General features: G+C 42.2%; 1 protein-coding gene across 1 annotated transcript in view; it reads left to right on the plus strand.

Annotated features, from left to right (window-relative positions):
* Positions 1-15376, plus strand: part of B3GAT2 (beta-1,3-glucuronyltransferase 2) — a 66162-nt gene that overhangs the window by 1989 nt on the left and 48797 nt on the right. The window lies entirely within an intron of this gene.

A 15376-nucleotide genomic window follows, 5' to 3' on the forward strand; every position in this document is an offset into this window, starting at 1 on the left:
AAGGAAACCCTTTGGCAAATGACTTGAGACTGTTCTGCTTTATGGTTACGTTATTTTCACAGTCGGAGCTACCAGCTGCGCTGTCCAGTTCCTTTTCTCCACCTTTCTCCAAGGTCTGTCTCTTCGGTGAGTTAGCCAGTCCACTCTTGCGTGGTGCCATTGCATCTGGGTGCTCGCCGCCAGGTCCTGTGTGCAGTCCAGCCTAGCTGTTGAAATGACCTTATTTTCCTTTGGAAGGCCACACGTGCACACAACCAGCCGGCACCGGGTTAGAACAGGTGTTATTTTTTTGAGACTGGTATGTTGCGGTCTGTGTGTGTGTTCTGCAAATGAGACTGAGTTACATGGTTTTTTCCATTTTCTTCATGACAAATACAACTGAAAAGAAAATCTTGGGTTCTCTGACGTCCCGTGGGGCCTTGGCCTTCCTCTACCAAACATTACTTGATACTCCTTCCTCTGAGGCTCCATGGTCCCCTCTCCCCTCTCCAGGTAAACTGGATAAGTTGTGTGTCTAGTAATTACATATGCCCCCACACCTTCATCTTAACATCTGTTTGGCTTTCTTAACCTCAGGACAAAGGTACTCTGTACATTTCCAGTTTAATTGTTCTGCCTATATGGCTTTAAAAAATCAATTTCTTAAAGGCAATTGCTGCCTTCATTTCTATTCATCCTCTTCTTCATGAATAAAAGGACCAGTAATTGCTCTCCATCTTTTCTTCTCTATCCTTTCAGGATGTAGGGCTTTCTGTTCATGTTTCTTCAGAAGATATAAATGTATGGTATAGACATCATTATAACCAAGATTAGAACTATCGTCTGATGTTTTTAAGTTGGGCTTTTAATTTTCTGCTTGTGTACTCTCTCTCCCAAAAGATGTGGTTTGTATTCTGAAGCGCAGACCATTTCATGTCAGTTCACCATAATTTAAACCCACTTTTCTCCTACAACTTGGAAGCTGCCTTAGCTGGGAAAATACAGTCTTGTGTATGGAAAGTAATGCACATCATTACTAATTAACCTTTTAGGGGGCTGAGCTGTGAAGAGAGAATGATTTTCGGTTTCTCCCCAGCTGCTAGCCCCTTCTGTGAGATGTTAGATGAAGGGGAAGGAAGAGTTGGCACTACAGGCAGTAAAATGATTCAGAACAGTCTTCCTTTGATGCTTCCCAAGCTGAAAGGAAGGCTTGTTGGTGGTGGATGTTAAACAGCAAGAGAAGAATCCAGTAGGTTTTTCTTTTCTTTCCCATTGGTTCATGGGGGTGTGGGAGCTGGGGGGAGAGGAGATATAAGAGAGGAGAGGGTGGGGAGAAAAAATAGTAGTGGCCAGAGGAAACTATAAAGGGAGAAAGCAAAATTTTCAAGGTGCTAAAATTGTGTACAGTTGGATGTAGTGAAATAATAAGAATGAAATTAAGAGCATGTGCAACTTTTTTTGTATCGAGGTACCAAGTATACAAAATACACAACAGAAGCAATTTTTTAAAGCACAATATGCATGATACACTTAGAGTTTAAATTCTACAGCTCCTAGAGGCCCCTCACAGACTGTAATATTATGATCAGTCCCTTTGTCCACCAGCATCCTCCCTCCCTCCTGCACGATGTGTTTGGACAGAGTAGGCATCTGGATGCCTGTATGTCAGCACTTTCGGTTTTCCTTTTTACAACACCTTCTTTCCTCTCAGGGCAAGCAGTACTGAACCCTCCAAAATGTCAGATTCAGGGGATTTGTGCATCCTTAGTTTTATGCATTACTGGGATGGCCTCCCCTAACCCATTTCTAGAATTAATGATTCCATGTGGATTACAGTGTAGACACTGCCCTCTTGGAGAAAAGGTAGGACCAGGTAAAACATCTACACACTGACGCTCCATGGGGGAAGGGGAGACACTGATCAGGGATGCTGTAGGGCCAAGGGCTGTATCTCAGCCCTGTGTGTGGGCACACACACAAATCAGTTTTTAAGTGATTTACAGCCCTTAAGGAAAGAATGCCCCGTGTCAGGCTTCATCTTTTATTCACAGTGCTTCTAATTTCCATGGTTGATGTAAACGCAGATAACATAGGAGGAAAATGAACCAGGTACAAAATTAGCTCACTAAACATTGGTTGCAAATGAAGGAAAGTAAAAGATGAAAGGTCTCCAAATTAAATTAAAGGCGCAACAGGCAGTCCATGTTCAATTATTCCTCTGTGGTAACTGGCAAGGTGCTTGCGTCTCCCATACAGCTAACTGATTTTCAGCCAACACTTTCAACTGAGCTGAGCCACTAGGAAAGAAATATTTGGGTTGAACGATTCCTACGTTGACAGCCAAATCCATTTGCAAATGAAGCTCAGTGTGAGTTGCAACCACAGAAATGGGGCTGGTCTTTGGAGAAAGCAGTGGCTGGGGCTTTTTTCAGGTTTCCAGTGTCTCAACAACTGCTGCACTCGCTGTGGCCTTAATGGGGCTGGGCACTCTGGGTCACAGGTAATCCCGCCTGCCTGTGCACCCCGGCAGTCCAGCTCTCGGAAAAAGCTTATTTGCAAAGGATTGAGACTGCTTTAATAAAAGCATCAGCTACAGAGAGATGTGACTCCAGCCAGTCAGATTTTCAATAATGCTTTTGATCAGATTTTTGTGCTTTACTGGAAAACCTTCCAGGCTCTCCTGAGTTTAAAGCTGATGCTTTTCAGGTGAAGTTGCTTTCACCTTTGCAAATTAATCGCATTGAAAAGTTAAAAAATAGCACTGTCCAAGTAAGAATAAAAACTTTTAAACATTTAAATGTAATGAGGTGAGACTAGATGACAGGTCAACTCTGAGACATTTAAGGAGATCAGGAAAGGACTCAGTGGGGCTGCACCTTGGAGATGTTCTGACAGCAGTGAACTAAAGAGGCCCTTTGTTAGGATTTTTTGTTGGGTGGGGGTTAAGCTGTTGGGTTGACCGAAATGTGTATTTGGTTTTTCTGTGTGATGGCTTTCATAGCACTTAGTTGTCTTTAACTTCACTTGAAACAATTTTTAGATTGTATTGTGACAGCTGCCGTATCAGTGTGTATTTAAAAAAAAACTTATCAAACTCGGTGAATTTTTATGTAGCCATTTTAATATTGGAGATGGAAGAAAATAAGTGATATTTTGGGCATAGTATGCTTATTATTTCAAGAAAGGTAAAAACGCAGCTGAAATGCAATGGATAGATTCGCTCAGTGTATGGAGAAGGTGCTGTGACTGGTCGAACATGTCAAAAGTGCTTTGCGAAGTTTTGTGCTGGAGATTTCTCACTGGATGATGCGCCACAGTCGGGTAGACCAGCTGAAGCTGATAGCCATCAGACTGGGACAGTAACCGAGAACAATCGATGGTACACCAGGTGGGAGATAGCCAACATACTGAAAATATCCAAATCCATAAAGTTATTGGTGAACATAAAAATGTGTACTTTATTTTGCAGAAAAAAAATTAAATGAACTTTTTGGCCAACCCAATATTTACATGCCAGGCAGGTGGAGGAGTTGAGGCTTCATTCTGTCTTACTCCTTTTCTGAAGTATTCATAAGCTCTCCCTTTATATGCAGCTTATTGCAGCTATAATCCAAAGAATAGTTAAATTCACAATGGAAGCCCCCCAAAGTAAATTCTGTGTGTTTCCTGAAAGAAGACAAAAGATCTACCCTTCTTTTTATCCTTGAGACAGTTGCTTGGTGTAGGGTAATTATCTTTTCAAAGTGGAGAAACCTAGCAGATTCCCTCAGGTGCAGCCTGAAAAGATTATTTTACCTGAAATGTGTCCCTTGTGTTTCATTTCTCCCTGTCTAGAAGCATATTAATAGTCATGCCATAAGTCTCATGAAATGTGAGAGTTTTGTAAAAATATGTTCATAAAACTATCGCCAGTTTTCTCAGGCTATCAATGTTAAATCTTCTGATTTTCTTTAGTCTCCCTGTGTATAGTACTTGAGTTATGGCTAGCTTTTGACAGGGCTCTTTGGAGACCAGCAGTTTTCATTTGGATTTTGATAATTTAATGGACCAGAAATAATAATTCAAGTATAGAAGACATTCTCTCCTGCCTCTTCCAATTGTCTTTTCCATCATTTGGAAAAGACAATTGGAAGTCCTCCTGCTTTTTACTGATTATTCTTTCTCGTGAATAGATATGAAGACGCGTCTGGATTATTGTTTGGTGCAATGAATGTGTGTCTTTTAAACATTTAGGCTGTTGTCTGCTGCTTCTTGGAAACTATGGGAGTGACTGAATTTCCTTCTGACTACTCCACTTGCTTCTAAATTACCAGCTGGTAATTCTTCTCTTGTGTCAACAGTCATGGGATAGTAATTGCTTTTAAGGCCTGCTACAAAAGCGAAATAGGAGAACCAAAGTGAATGGTCTTATTTATTAACAATTCCAGGTGGTATTCAAGTAGTGCTTTTTTAATAGAATTCAGTGATGTTCAGATTATGTCTATTCAAATCTTTTGGACTCCGATGGAATATTTGCTCAGTCTGTGTAAGTTAACTTGTTATTGTATATTTGATTTACAGTACTGTTGAAGCATGGCATTGAAGTTTGGCATAGTTCTAAATTCTCTCCCTAAAACATACATAAAAGTGTCACCCTACTCCATAGATAGATAGGTAAGTATATAAGCAGGTAGATTTAGAATAGATTTCCAACTCACAGAAATAAACTAATAAAATATAACCCATTGTTCATACCTGGTAATTTTTGTGTACAACTTTAAATACATGTTAAAAATACCCTTTGCCATGGATACAAGCAAAACACACTTGACATCGTTGAGCACTTACAATGGGCCAGGAACCACCAGTAGGATTTTGCCTGTATTAGCGTAGTTCACCCTCACAACAGCCCCTGATGTAGGCCCTAGTTCTGTGCCCGTATTTCCTCCGTCCTAACACTGATACTCGGTCATGAACACAGTTCTTCAGTGCGTGCAGGGATTTTTCAAAGCGCAGCCTGAATCTAACATGGTCAGTGCAATCAGTAACCCTTTCTATACTTGGAGCAGAAGGGCCAGGGGGTAACTGGAAAAGGTCACACAGACAGGATTTCATTCGGAGACAGGACTTCGAGCCTCAGGGCCCTCGTCCCAGAGCCTGCGCTCGTGACCATGCTGCAGCTCGTCCCATCTCACACGCATGCCCACGCATGGGCAACCCACCAACGTGGGTGGTCAGAACAGCGTTTGGTTAGCAGGGTCTTCTGAAGTTGTCGCTCTCTTCTTTGGTGCTGAAGCTCGGCCCTGTCTTCTGGGCTGTACCAGCTTCTAAGTTCCCCTTGTGACCTTTTTGTCCTAGTATCATTTGGTCTTAAGAAAATGTTACCTCTTCTCTCACTCTCTCACTGACAGATCATTTGACTTTTGGATTGTTTTTTCAAGTCAGTTGAAAACTACCAAATTAGTACAAATCTGTAGTCTTCTGTTTTTTTAAATCAGATATTCTTGTGAACAAGTAAGAACTGATCATTTGTGCAAGAAGATAAGACATTAAAGTTATTTTTTTTCCAGCTGATATGTGTACATCAGCAGCGGTGTCTCCTGGGCATGTATCCTGTCAGGGCAGGCAGGATTGAATGAGAGAATACTGAACTCTTGAAGCTCAGCATGGGGACGGAGGGGAGGAGCAGGGAACCAATTTGAGCTGAAGCTCCAGCGGGCAGACAGACACCTGGTGGTTGCTCCTCCCACAGAGGCGGAGGCGGAGGTGGCTCCCCCCAGAGCACGAAGGGGTAGGGCCCTGTGAGCTCTCGCGGGGTGCACTGGGTGCACTGGCTGTGCTGGCTACAGCGGGCTACAGCGGGCCTACACTGCCAGGCTCACGGGACTGCTCACTGGTTGGTAGGTTTGTTAATTTTCTTATTTAATTTTCTTATTTTCTTATTTCAAATTTGTTAATTTGTCTTATTTCTTCTGGGATTAGTGATTTCTCTGGATTAAAATCAAGATGAATAAAAATCGTTGGTCAGGTCTTTTTGCATGCTAGGAAAAGCTGGGAGATGGCTGCGTTCTCTACCACAAGGCAGGTTTATTTGGTCTTTTCTCCCAAATAACCCCAGACTCAGTAGTTCTCCCCCCCATCAATCTCCCCCACTAGTGAAAAGAGAACTTTAAACAGTATGTGTGATAAATAAAATAAAATAAGCATTATATATGGTACATGCAGAATCTGAAGCTCTTGTTCCTTCAACCAGCTATTCATAAATTATATCTTCATCTCCCTAATGAAAGCCAAGTGTGCTAAATGTTAAACATTCTCCATTAACTGAGATTTCAGTTATCTAAGAAAATTGCATATTAGCAGTAATAGTGTATCACTCTGAAAGATTCCTTCTACCTACCTGAGCTTAAATGTTAGCACATTCAGAAGATATTTAAATATAATTAATCAGTGTGCCTTCTCCTCCACTTGACATGTTAATTGGGCACTGTGTGCCAGGCACTGTGGGTAATTTCTGCAGTAGGTAATACAGCTGGGAACACAAGCGCCCCCCAGCCCTCCCAGGTGGAGCACCTGGTCTTAGTCAAGCACTCTCAGTGCCCGCTGAGAGATCTGCAGGTGCCTGGGGGTGTGAAGCAGAGGCACCTGGTAGAGGTGCAGGTTGGTTTTGTGTGTGGTGATGGAGGAGGGGTGGGGGATGATTACTTGGGCCCATGTGGTCTAGGGGAGGTTTATTCAGTGTGTAGGGAGACAGAGAAAGAGCACAGTTGGACGCACAGAGAAAAAGGCCCAAGAGTCTAGTGCTTGCCACGGAGCCTGTATGAGTGCTGACCCCTCCTATTCTCAGAAGCGTTGTAGAGTCACTAGGCCTCATGGGATGGGCCCAGGGCAGGCAGGGATGAGAATACAAACCAGCTCGGCATAGTGCAGGGGTGGGAAGGGACCCATCTCGGAAACTGTCCTCCCAATGAAGACGCTGACTACCGACAGGTGGCCATCTTGGCACTGCTGCTGGGCACCACATGCTCCTTGACCCCCTGACTTTTCCTTTAAGAGCAGCAAGCCCTGGGCCCAGAGAGCTCTGGCTGCCTGGTGACAATCAGTGTAGGCCAGGCCACAAGCAACAGAGCTGCTCGGGCAGGGGCCACGCTCCTGATCGGCCTGGGGTCCGCCAGGTGGAGGGAGCTCCCCAGGTGGAGGGGAGAACTGAAAGGTGTCCCGTTAGCTTTAGGAGGGGAGTTTCTCCCCAAAACCTGTTCTGTACAGGCTCCTCAGTTTCTTTGTATTTGGAAGTGGCATTCGAATCACGCCCATTAGAGTCTTCTTCCCGGGCACTGCCCTGTCCTTATGCCAGTCTGTGGATTTGAGAAGTGTGTGCCGAGCAGTATGAGCCGCATGCCTCCATTCTTTCCGTCTGGTTTTCAGGTCGCCCACAGGCAGATATCTGACCTTTAACTTTTAAAATAGAACTTGGTAAATTAATAGAAAAACTACAGATATGTATCTGTACCTCTGGTTGTATTAAGAAAGTGGTAGCACAGACTGTCGTGGATTCAGTGTAGCACCTAACATTACATTATATAATGTAGTACCTGTATTTCAGTTCATTTTCTCTGGTGAGAATATAAGCTCCACAAGGGTAGGAGTTCTCTCTTATTTGCTGCTGTGCCTCTGGTGTCCAGAGCAGTACCCACCATGCGGCGAATGCTTATTTGTTGAATGAATGAAGGAAGGATGCTTAGGAGCTGGGGGATTCTATTACAGAAGGCTGCTGTTCTAGAAAGGAGCTCTGTGCAGATTGTCAGTCAGAGAACATGTTTGAAGTCTGTGTTGCATGCCTAGGATTATATCAAGGCCTTGAAATAGTAACGTCAAGATAAATGTGGCTCCTACTCTGTCTCAGAAAGCTTCCATGCTAAAAGGAAAGAGGAGGAGGAAAGGGCCGTGAATATTTATGGCATCCCTGTCAGTGCTCATTATGGTGTGTCAAGGTAGTTGTGAGCCAGCCGTGTGTCCAACCGCTTCACACATGTGAAAGGCTGGAGGCTGGCGGGAAGCTCAGGTGGGCGCTGGGGAGTTAAACAGCCCCATACTCAAAGCAGCCTGACCACTTGTTGGTTGCATGACCGTGGCAAAGGTTGTCTGCCGCCTGTGGTTGCTGTATGTGCTGAACCATAGGCAAGTTGTAAGTATTCTTTCTTCCATGTTTTCTCCTCTGTGGACAACTTCCCCAGCTGCGGGGTATACCAGAAAGCTACACTGCCTCAGCTGGGTAGATGTCTTAAAACACTTTGTTCCTGAGACCTGGACCGTGTTTCTGGAGGCCTGGTGGGGAGGAGGAAGGAGAGGTGCTTGACTTTCACAACTTAGTCTGTACCCGAGTGGAACTGTGTACATTGGGCATTTCAATTACACCAGTGGTCACTACAGTGATGAAAGGAAGAAAAGTTAAGTAGGGCTTGTCAGCAAAGAGTCCTGGGAGGAAGTGAGATTGAGAGGGGGAGAAAAACAGCTAAAAGACATTTCAGGTTGAGAGAGGGTAGAAGGGTGTTCTCCTGTGGGTTGAGGGGTCTGAGGCTGATTAACGAATGTGCGAAAGCTAGCAAGTTAGCTTACATGTAGTTCAAAGCACGGCACCAAACTGCCTGCAGCTCCTGGGTGTAACTCTGTCACTGTTTCAGTGCCAGCGACCTGCGTGGACCCAGGACGTATCACAGGATAGGTTATTTCTGGCAGGAGTGAATGAATCAAAGAGATGGTGTGCAGTCAAGGTGAGGGCAACGTAATAGGGATGAAATGAGTACATTTTCAAAGCACATTATTAGAAGCGATAACTTAAGGTAATTTGCTAAGGTTGGGAAGGTTAGTCGTGTTCCTCTACCAGCCCCTCTTGGAGGAGGCAGAGAAGATGCGATGTGACAGCCGTACCTTGTGCCCAGGCCCCTCCAGCCTCACCTGGGCCACTGAGCTGGTCTTCATCTGATGGGCAATTACTGGGAAGCCCACCCTCCGTTTGTTTCTCATTTTGCAAACATTGCTTAAATGTTCATAAACAAAAATATTTTAAGGCTTAATTCTTGCCACAATGAGGAAGATGTGATAGTTGGTTTATGTGTGTGTGTGTGTGTGTGTGTGTGTGTGTCTATGTCTATCTATCTATCTGCCTATCTGCCTGCGGGGTCCCCTGGTTGCCTCCGTGCCTGTAATTGTTCTGTCTTTGCCTGCCCTCCCTGTGCTCTCCCAGTCAGCCTCTGGCAGGAATGGCGGTCACACCAGGGTCTGGTGCCCTGGTGCTCAACCCTTTCTGTTTACTTAACTCCTGAAAATCTTTAGTGCCCTAAGTGGTGTGGCTCAGTGTGTTGGGTGTTGTCTTGCAGACCTAAAGGCCTTTTTAAATTGATATCTAAAATTTGAAAACCTTTTAAAATAGTTGCAAAGTATGTGATTTCCAGTGTATTATAAATATCAATATTTGTAAATTAAAAATATATTCAGTGGATATTATAAATAGTATAACACTTTTATACTTACTATCATTCATTTAATAAGTATGCTTTTCAATAATTTGGGGATTTTATATTGTTCTTTTTTCTATCTCTATTGTCCTTTGGAATTTTATTCTACCATAATGAGGTTCAAGATCATTTACTGTTTCCCCTATTATGTATATCTTCAGTAACAAAAAATGACTGTTCATGGAATTTACATTTTTAAAAAATTCCCATGACTTTAGCTTCTATCTTAAAAATTCTTAGGACTGAGATAACATTTTAATTAGTAGCAGTTAAAAAGTAATCAAAACAACATAAATTTAACAAAGTTGGTTAATTAACTGTTAAGCATGAAAGCTACATTTATTGGAAATTGATCTCTTACTGACATGGATGGACATTTTGTTGTTGATAGATATTCCATATTCATGGATGAATATTATTGTTACAAGGAAATAAAGTTCAGCATACATTATTTTTCCATTAGATCAACCTTGTTTATGTAAAGAAGTAAATAAGAAAACATTTTCTTGTTCTGATGTTCTTCAGTTTTTTCAACTCTCAGGCTCTAAGCCAAAAATTCTATGTTGATCTCTTTGCAGAAACTGTTTTAATGATCTATTGATGACATTAGTTTTCCTTCCTTCAATTTTGTTGGAAGTAAATAATTAGAAACTTCCTGTCTTCTGAAAGGACTGATTACCCATTCAACAGAGACATTAGGTTTCTTAATAAAGACAGGGATATTTCTAATTACCTTTGTTTGGTGCACAAGAGGTTTGGCCATGATGGACAGTATTTTCAATACCATTCAGGATGGATGAGAAGTTGCCCTTCTGTGAGGGCAGGGGTTGGGGGGAGGGGAAGCAGAACCTGCCCCTCTTTCATGGAGTCAGCTGGAGTGAAGCATGTGTGGGGTTGCTGCGGGCTGGGGGATGGATTCCCGTAAAGCCGTCTGTGCGCACCTGTTCCGTGGAGTCTTCCTGTACATGCGGCGACCGTGCTGTCTCAGTCTGGGAATTGCTGCTCTGGTTGAAGGAGCTGAGTTAGGAACCAGAACTGTGGGCTCCAGGCTTGGCTGAGCCAAAAGCCCTCATGCCTCCCAGCCTCAGAGGAACTAATGTTTTTGATTGCTTCCTGTGTCCTGGAGCCCACCCTAGGCATTTAGAGGTGCACACTGCTGTTTAATTTTCACATCTCTAATGTAGAAACTATTGGGTCGGCCAAAAAGTTTGTTTAGTTTTTTTCCATACAATGTCTCTAGTAGTGCTTAGTTGTCTTTAACTTCATTCAAAAGAATTTTTGTTAGGCTGTGTTGTGACAGCTGTCATATCAGCATGTATTTAAAAAAATTCCTGGCTGGTGTAGCTTAGTGGATTGAATGTGGGCCTGCAAACCAAAGGGTCACTGGTTCAGTTCCCAGTCAGGGCACATGCCTGGGGTTGCAGGCCAGTTCCAAGCAGGGAATGCACGAGAGGCAACCACACGTTGATATTTCTCTCCCTCTCTCCTTCCCTTCTCCTCTAAATATAAATAAATAAAATCTTTTTAAAAATCCTTTGTGAAACAAAAACACAATTGAAACCACCCCCACACACACATGCACACACAAAATATTTGTGCAGTGTGTGGAGAAGGTGTTGTGACTGATTAAACATGTCAAAAGTGGTTTGTGAAGTTTCTTGGTGCTATTGACATCTTAGCCAAATCTTTACTGCGGGGCTGTCTTATGCACTGGAAGATGTTTAGCAGCACCCCGGCCTCTTCCCACCAGAGGCCAGTAGTGGAACATAGCCAACATACTCAAAATATCAATAAAGTTATTGATGAAAATAAAAAATATGTCTTTTATTTTATGGAAAATATGTAATGGAATTTTGGCCAACCCAGTACAACACCTCTGATATTCAGCCTCCTCACAGGGCCTGATAGAACTGTGTGCGGTTATTGTGGGAGATGAGGTGACACAGACAGGCAGAGCGGGTGAACAGGGCAGCTCCCCCACCCTTCATCTGCTCCTCTGCTAAGTCAGTGGCCACGGGCACTGTGGAGTGGCTCCAGGAGGCAGGATGTCACAAAACCACCCTGCCACCGTCTCAGCGGCCCCAAGACGCTGCTCTGTCATCCGGTGGGAATGGGAATTTAAACATGAGATATGTTCCACGTGTGGGCGCGTTGTCAGTCTGAATAAACTGGGCCTTGCAAAATTAAATTGCCAGTGGCGGTTTTAAAGGTGAAATGACAGTCTGTGGATGTTTCTGTAACTTTGTAAAGTTCCTCAGCTACATCTGGCAAAAGCGCCAGAGCCATCCCCGGGCTTCTCCTCGGCAAGGAGCTGCAGCCTGTTTGCAGAGAAGCTCTGCCGCACGGTCCTCAGAGCCCGTGTTCGGAGCCCATGCCCTTCCCATCCGTTGTTTTCATGTTTCTTTCACGATTATATGGAACTGTTTGCCTGTTACCTCTGAGTCCTGCCGTGCACTCTGAAAAGACAGGGTTTGTAAATTTTAGCTTTGTTTAAGGATTTAGAGAACAAAACTGTCAAGAAGCTGGGTTGACCGTGCTTGGGGTTTCTATGGGCAGTGATTTGGGGGTGTACAGAAACCTAGGCTTTCCTCGGGAAGTCAGTTGATTTAGATTAAAATATAGGTGTTCATTTGGTTGGCTCTTGTAACTCCAGTGACATTTCAAAGTAAATTCCGCCCTGGCCAGCAGTTTGGTTGGTTGGAGCGTCATCCCATACACTGAAAGGTTGCAGGTTCAATTCCCGATCACGGCACATGCCTGGTTTGCGGGTTTGATCCTGGTCCAGGCGCATACAGGAGGCAACCAATCAATGTTTCTCTGTCACATCGATGTTTCCCTTTCCTTCTCTCCCTCTCTCCCTCTCTCCCTTTTTTGCTCTCTAGAATTAATGAAGAATGTCCTGGGGTAGGGATTTTAAAAAAATTATTAAAGAGAGTAAATGCCTATTCTCTGTTTCTTGTTATTTCTTTTTTTTATCTACATGTGAAAAGCAGTGGGGAGAAAAAATATCTTTGTTATTTTTTATTTACTATTTTAACCATTTTCAATGTGCAGTTCAGTGCATTAAGTAGACTCACCTTGTTGAGCAATTATTGCCTCTACAATGTACCTGTTAAAAATTAGCTACCTGTTTGCCCCAGTCTCCAGTCCCTGGTTCCTGGAATCTACTTTCTGCCTCTATGAACTGAACTATTCCAGGTACTTCATATAGGTAGAATCATACAATTTTTATTCTTTTGTATCTGACTTATTTCACTTAGCGTAATGTCTTTGAGACTCAAACACATCACGGAATGTATCAAAATTTCATTCCTTTGTAAGGCTGAATGCTATTCTGTTACATGTATAGACCATATTTTGTTTATCCATTCAACCCCCCAGAAATGCTTATGTGTTTCCTCCTTTTGACTATTGTGAATGCTGCTAAGAACATTGGTGTATACTGGTGACTATTCAAGTTTCTGCTTTCAATTTTTTATGTGTGTATACAGAAATATTGGGTTGGCCTAAAAGTCAGTTATGTATTTTCTGTAAAATAAAAGACACGTTTTTCATTTTTACTGGTATCTTAATTGATCTGGATATTTTTGAGTATGTCATCTGTCTCCCACCATTGCCTTCTAGTGGGTAGAGGCCAGGGTGCTGCCAAACATCTTCCAGTGCATAAGACAGCCCCACAGCAAAGAATTATTTAGCCAAAATGTCGATAGTACCAAGAAACTTCACAAACCACTTTTGACACATTTGATTAGTCACAGCACTTTCTCCATACACTGCACAGATCCTTCACGTTTTCTTCATTTCAGTTGCATTTTTACCTTCCTTGAAATAATAAAGCACAATATGCTGAAAATGGTGTGTATCTTCTTCCACCTTCAGTGTTAAAAATGGCTGCACAAAATCCACCAATTTTGATGGGTTTTTTCCAGTGCATGCTGATATAATAGCTGTCGCAATACAATCTAACAAAATTGTTTTGAATGAAGTTAAAGACAACTAAGGACTACTAGAGCCATCATGTAGAAAAACTGAACAAACTTTTCGGTCAACCCAATAGAATTGCTGGATTGTATGGTAATTCTGTTTAAGTTCTTGAATAACTGCCAGTCTGTTTTCCACAGTGGCTGCACCATTTTACATTCTCACTAATAGAGCACAAGGGTTGTATTGCTTCACATACTTATTTTCTGGGTTTTTTAAATAATGACCATCCTAATGTGTGTGAAGTGATCTCTCATTGTGGTTTTGATTTGCATTTCTCTAATGATGTCACCCGTCTTTTCATGTGCCTGTTGACTATTTGTATATCGTTTTTGGAGACATGTCTATTTATATCCTTTGTCAATTTTTTTAGGGTTTAATAATCTTTTTATTGTATTTTTCATTTACAGTTGACATTTATTATTGTGTGTTATTTTCAGGTATACTGCATACTAGTTAGGTAATCATATACCTTACAGTGTTCTCCCCAATATTTTCAGTGCCCACCTGGCACCATAGACAGTTATTATAACAGTATTAACTATATTGCCCTATGCTGCACTTTACATCCCCATGCCTATTTCAGATCTACCAACGTGTGCTTCTTAACCCGGTTTCTCCAATCCCCTTCCCTCTGGCAGCTTGTTTTCTGTATCTATGAGTCTGTTTCTGTTTTGTTTGTTCATTTATCTTACTCTTTAGATTCTACATATAAGTGCAATCATATGTATTTGTCTTTCTCTGACTGACTTATTTCATTAGCATAAAACCCTCTAGATTTGTCCATGTTGTTGTAAATGGTTAGAGTTCCTTCTTTTTTATGGCTGAGTACTATTACATTATATATATGTACCACAGCTTTTTTTATCTATCTGTCTATTGATGAACACTTGGGCCGTGTCCATATCTTGGCTATTGTAAATAACGTGGCAACGAACCTAGGGCTGCATGTATTCTTTCAAATTAGTGTTTGGTTTTCTTCAGATTTTTACCCAGAAGAGGGATCACTGGGTTCTAAAGCAGTTTCATTTTTAATTTTTTGAGAAACCTCCATGCGGTGTTCCGCAGTGGCTGCCCCAGTCTGCAGTCCCCCGGCAGAGCCCTGGGGCTCCCTTCCCTCCACGTCCCCACCAGCACTTGTTGTTGACTCACTGACGACAGCCATTCTGACAGGTGTGCAGTGATATCTGAGGTGGGTTTCAATTTGCATTTTTCTGATGTTAGTGGAACATCAGAAAAACATCAGCATCTTTCATGTGTCTACAGGCCATCTGTATGCCCTCTTCAGAGAAGGGTTTATTCAGGTCCTCTGCCCATTTTTAATTGGATTGTTTGCTTTTGGGTGTTGAGTTATGTGAATTCTTTATAAAGTGTGGATATCAACCCTGTCACATTGCTATTCTCTGCTCATTAATGAATTGGTTTATTTGGTTTTCGTTCTTGTTGAGTTGTATGAGTTCTTTATATATTCTGGATATTAATTCTGTATCAAAACTGTGATTTGTAAATAAGGTCTCCCATTCTGTGGGTCACCTTTTTATTCTGTTGATGGTCTCATTTGTTCTAGAGTTCTACTTTTTGATTAAGTCCAATTTGTCTGTTTTCCTTTTTGTTGCTTTTGGTGTTATAGCCAAGACATTGTTGCCAAATTCAATATCATAAAGTGTTCCCCTATGTTTTCTTCTAATAGTGGCATAAGCTTAGCTTTTACATTTAGTTAATTAATGTTGGTCCATTTTGAGTTAATTTGTGTACATAGTATTTTATAGCATCTTTTGAATGTGGATATCTATTTTTTCCAAGCACCATCTTTTGAAAAGACTGTCCTTTCTCCATTGAATGGTGTTGACACCCTTGTCAAAAATCATTTGACCACATGAGGGTTTATTTCCAGGCTCTGTAGTCTGTTTTATTGGTCTGTA

This window comes from Sturnira hondurensis, unplaced genomic scaffold (genome assembly GCF_014824575.4).
Source record: "Sturnira hondurensis isolate 20B ecotype Veracruz unplaced genomic scaffold, ASM1482457v3 Scaffold0022136, whole genome shotgun sequence".
NCBI classification, from domain to species: domain Eukaryota; kingdom Metazoa; phylum Chordata; class Mammalia; order Chiroptera; family Phyllostomidae; genus Sturnira; species Sturnira hondurensis.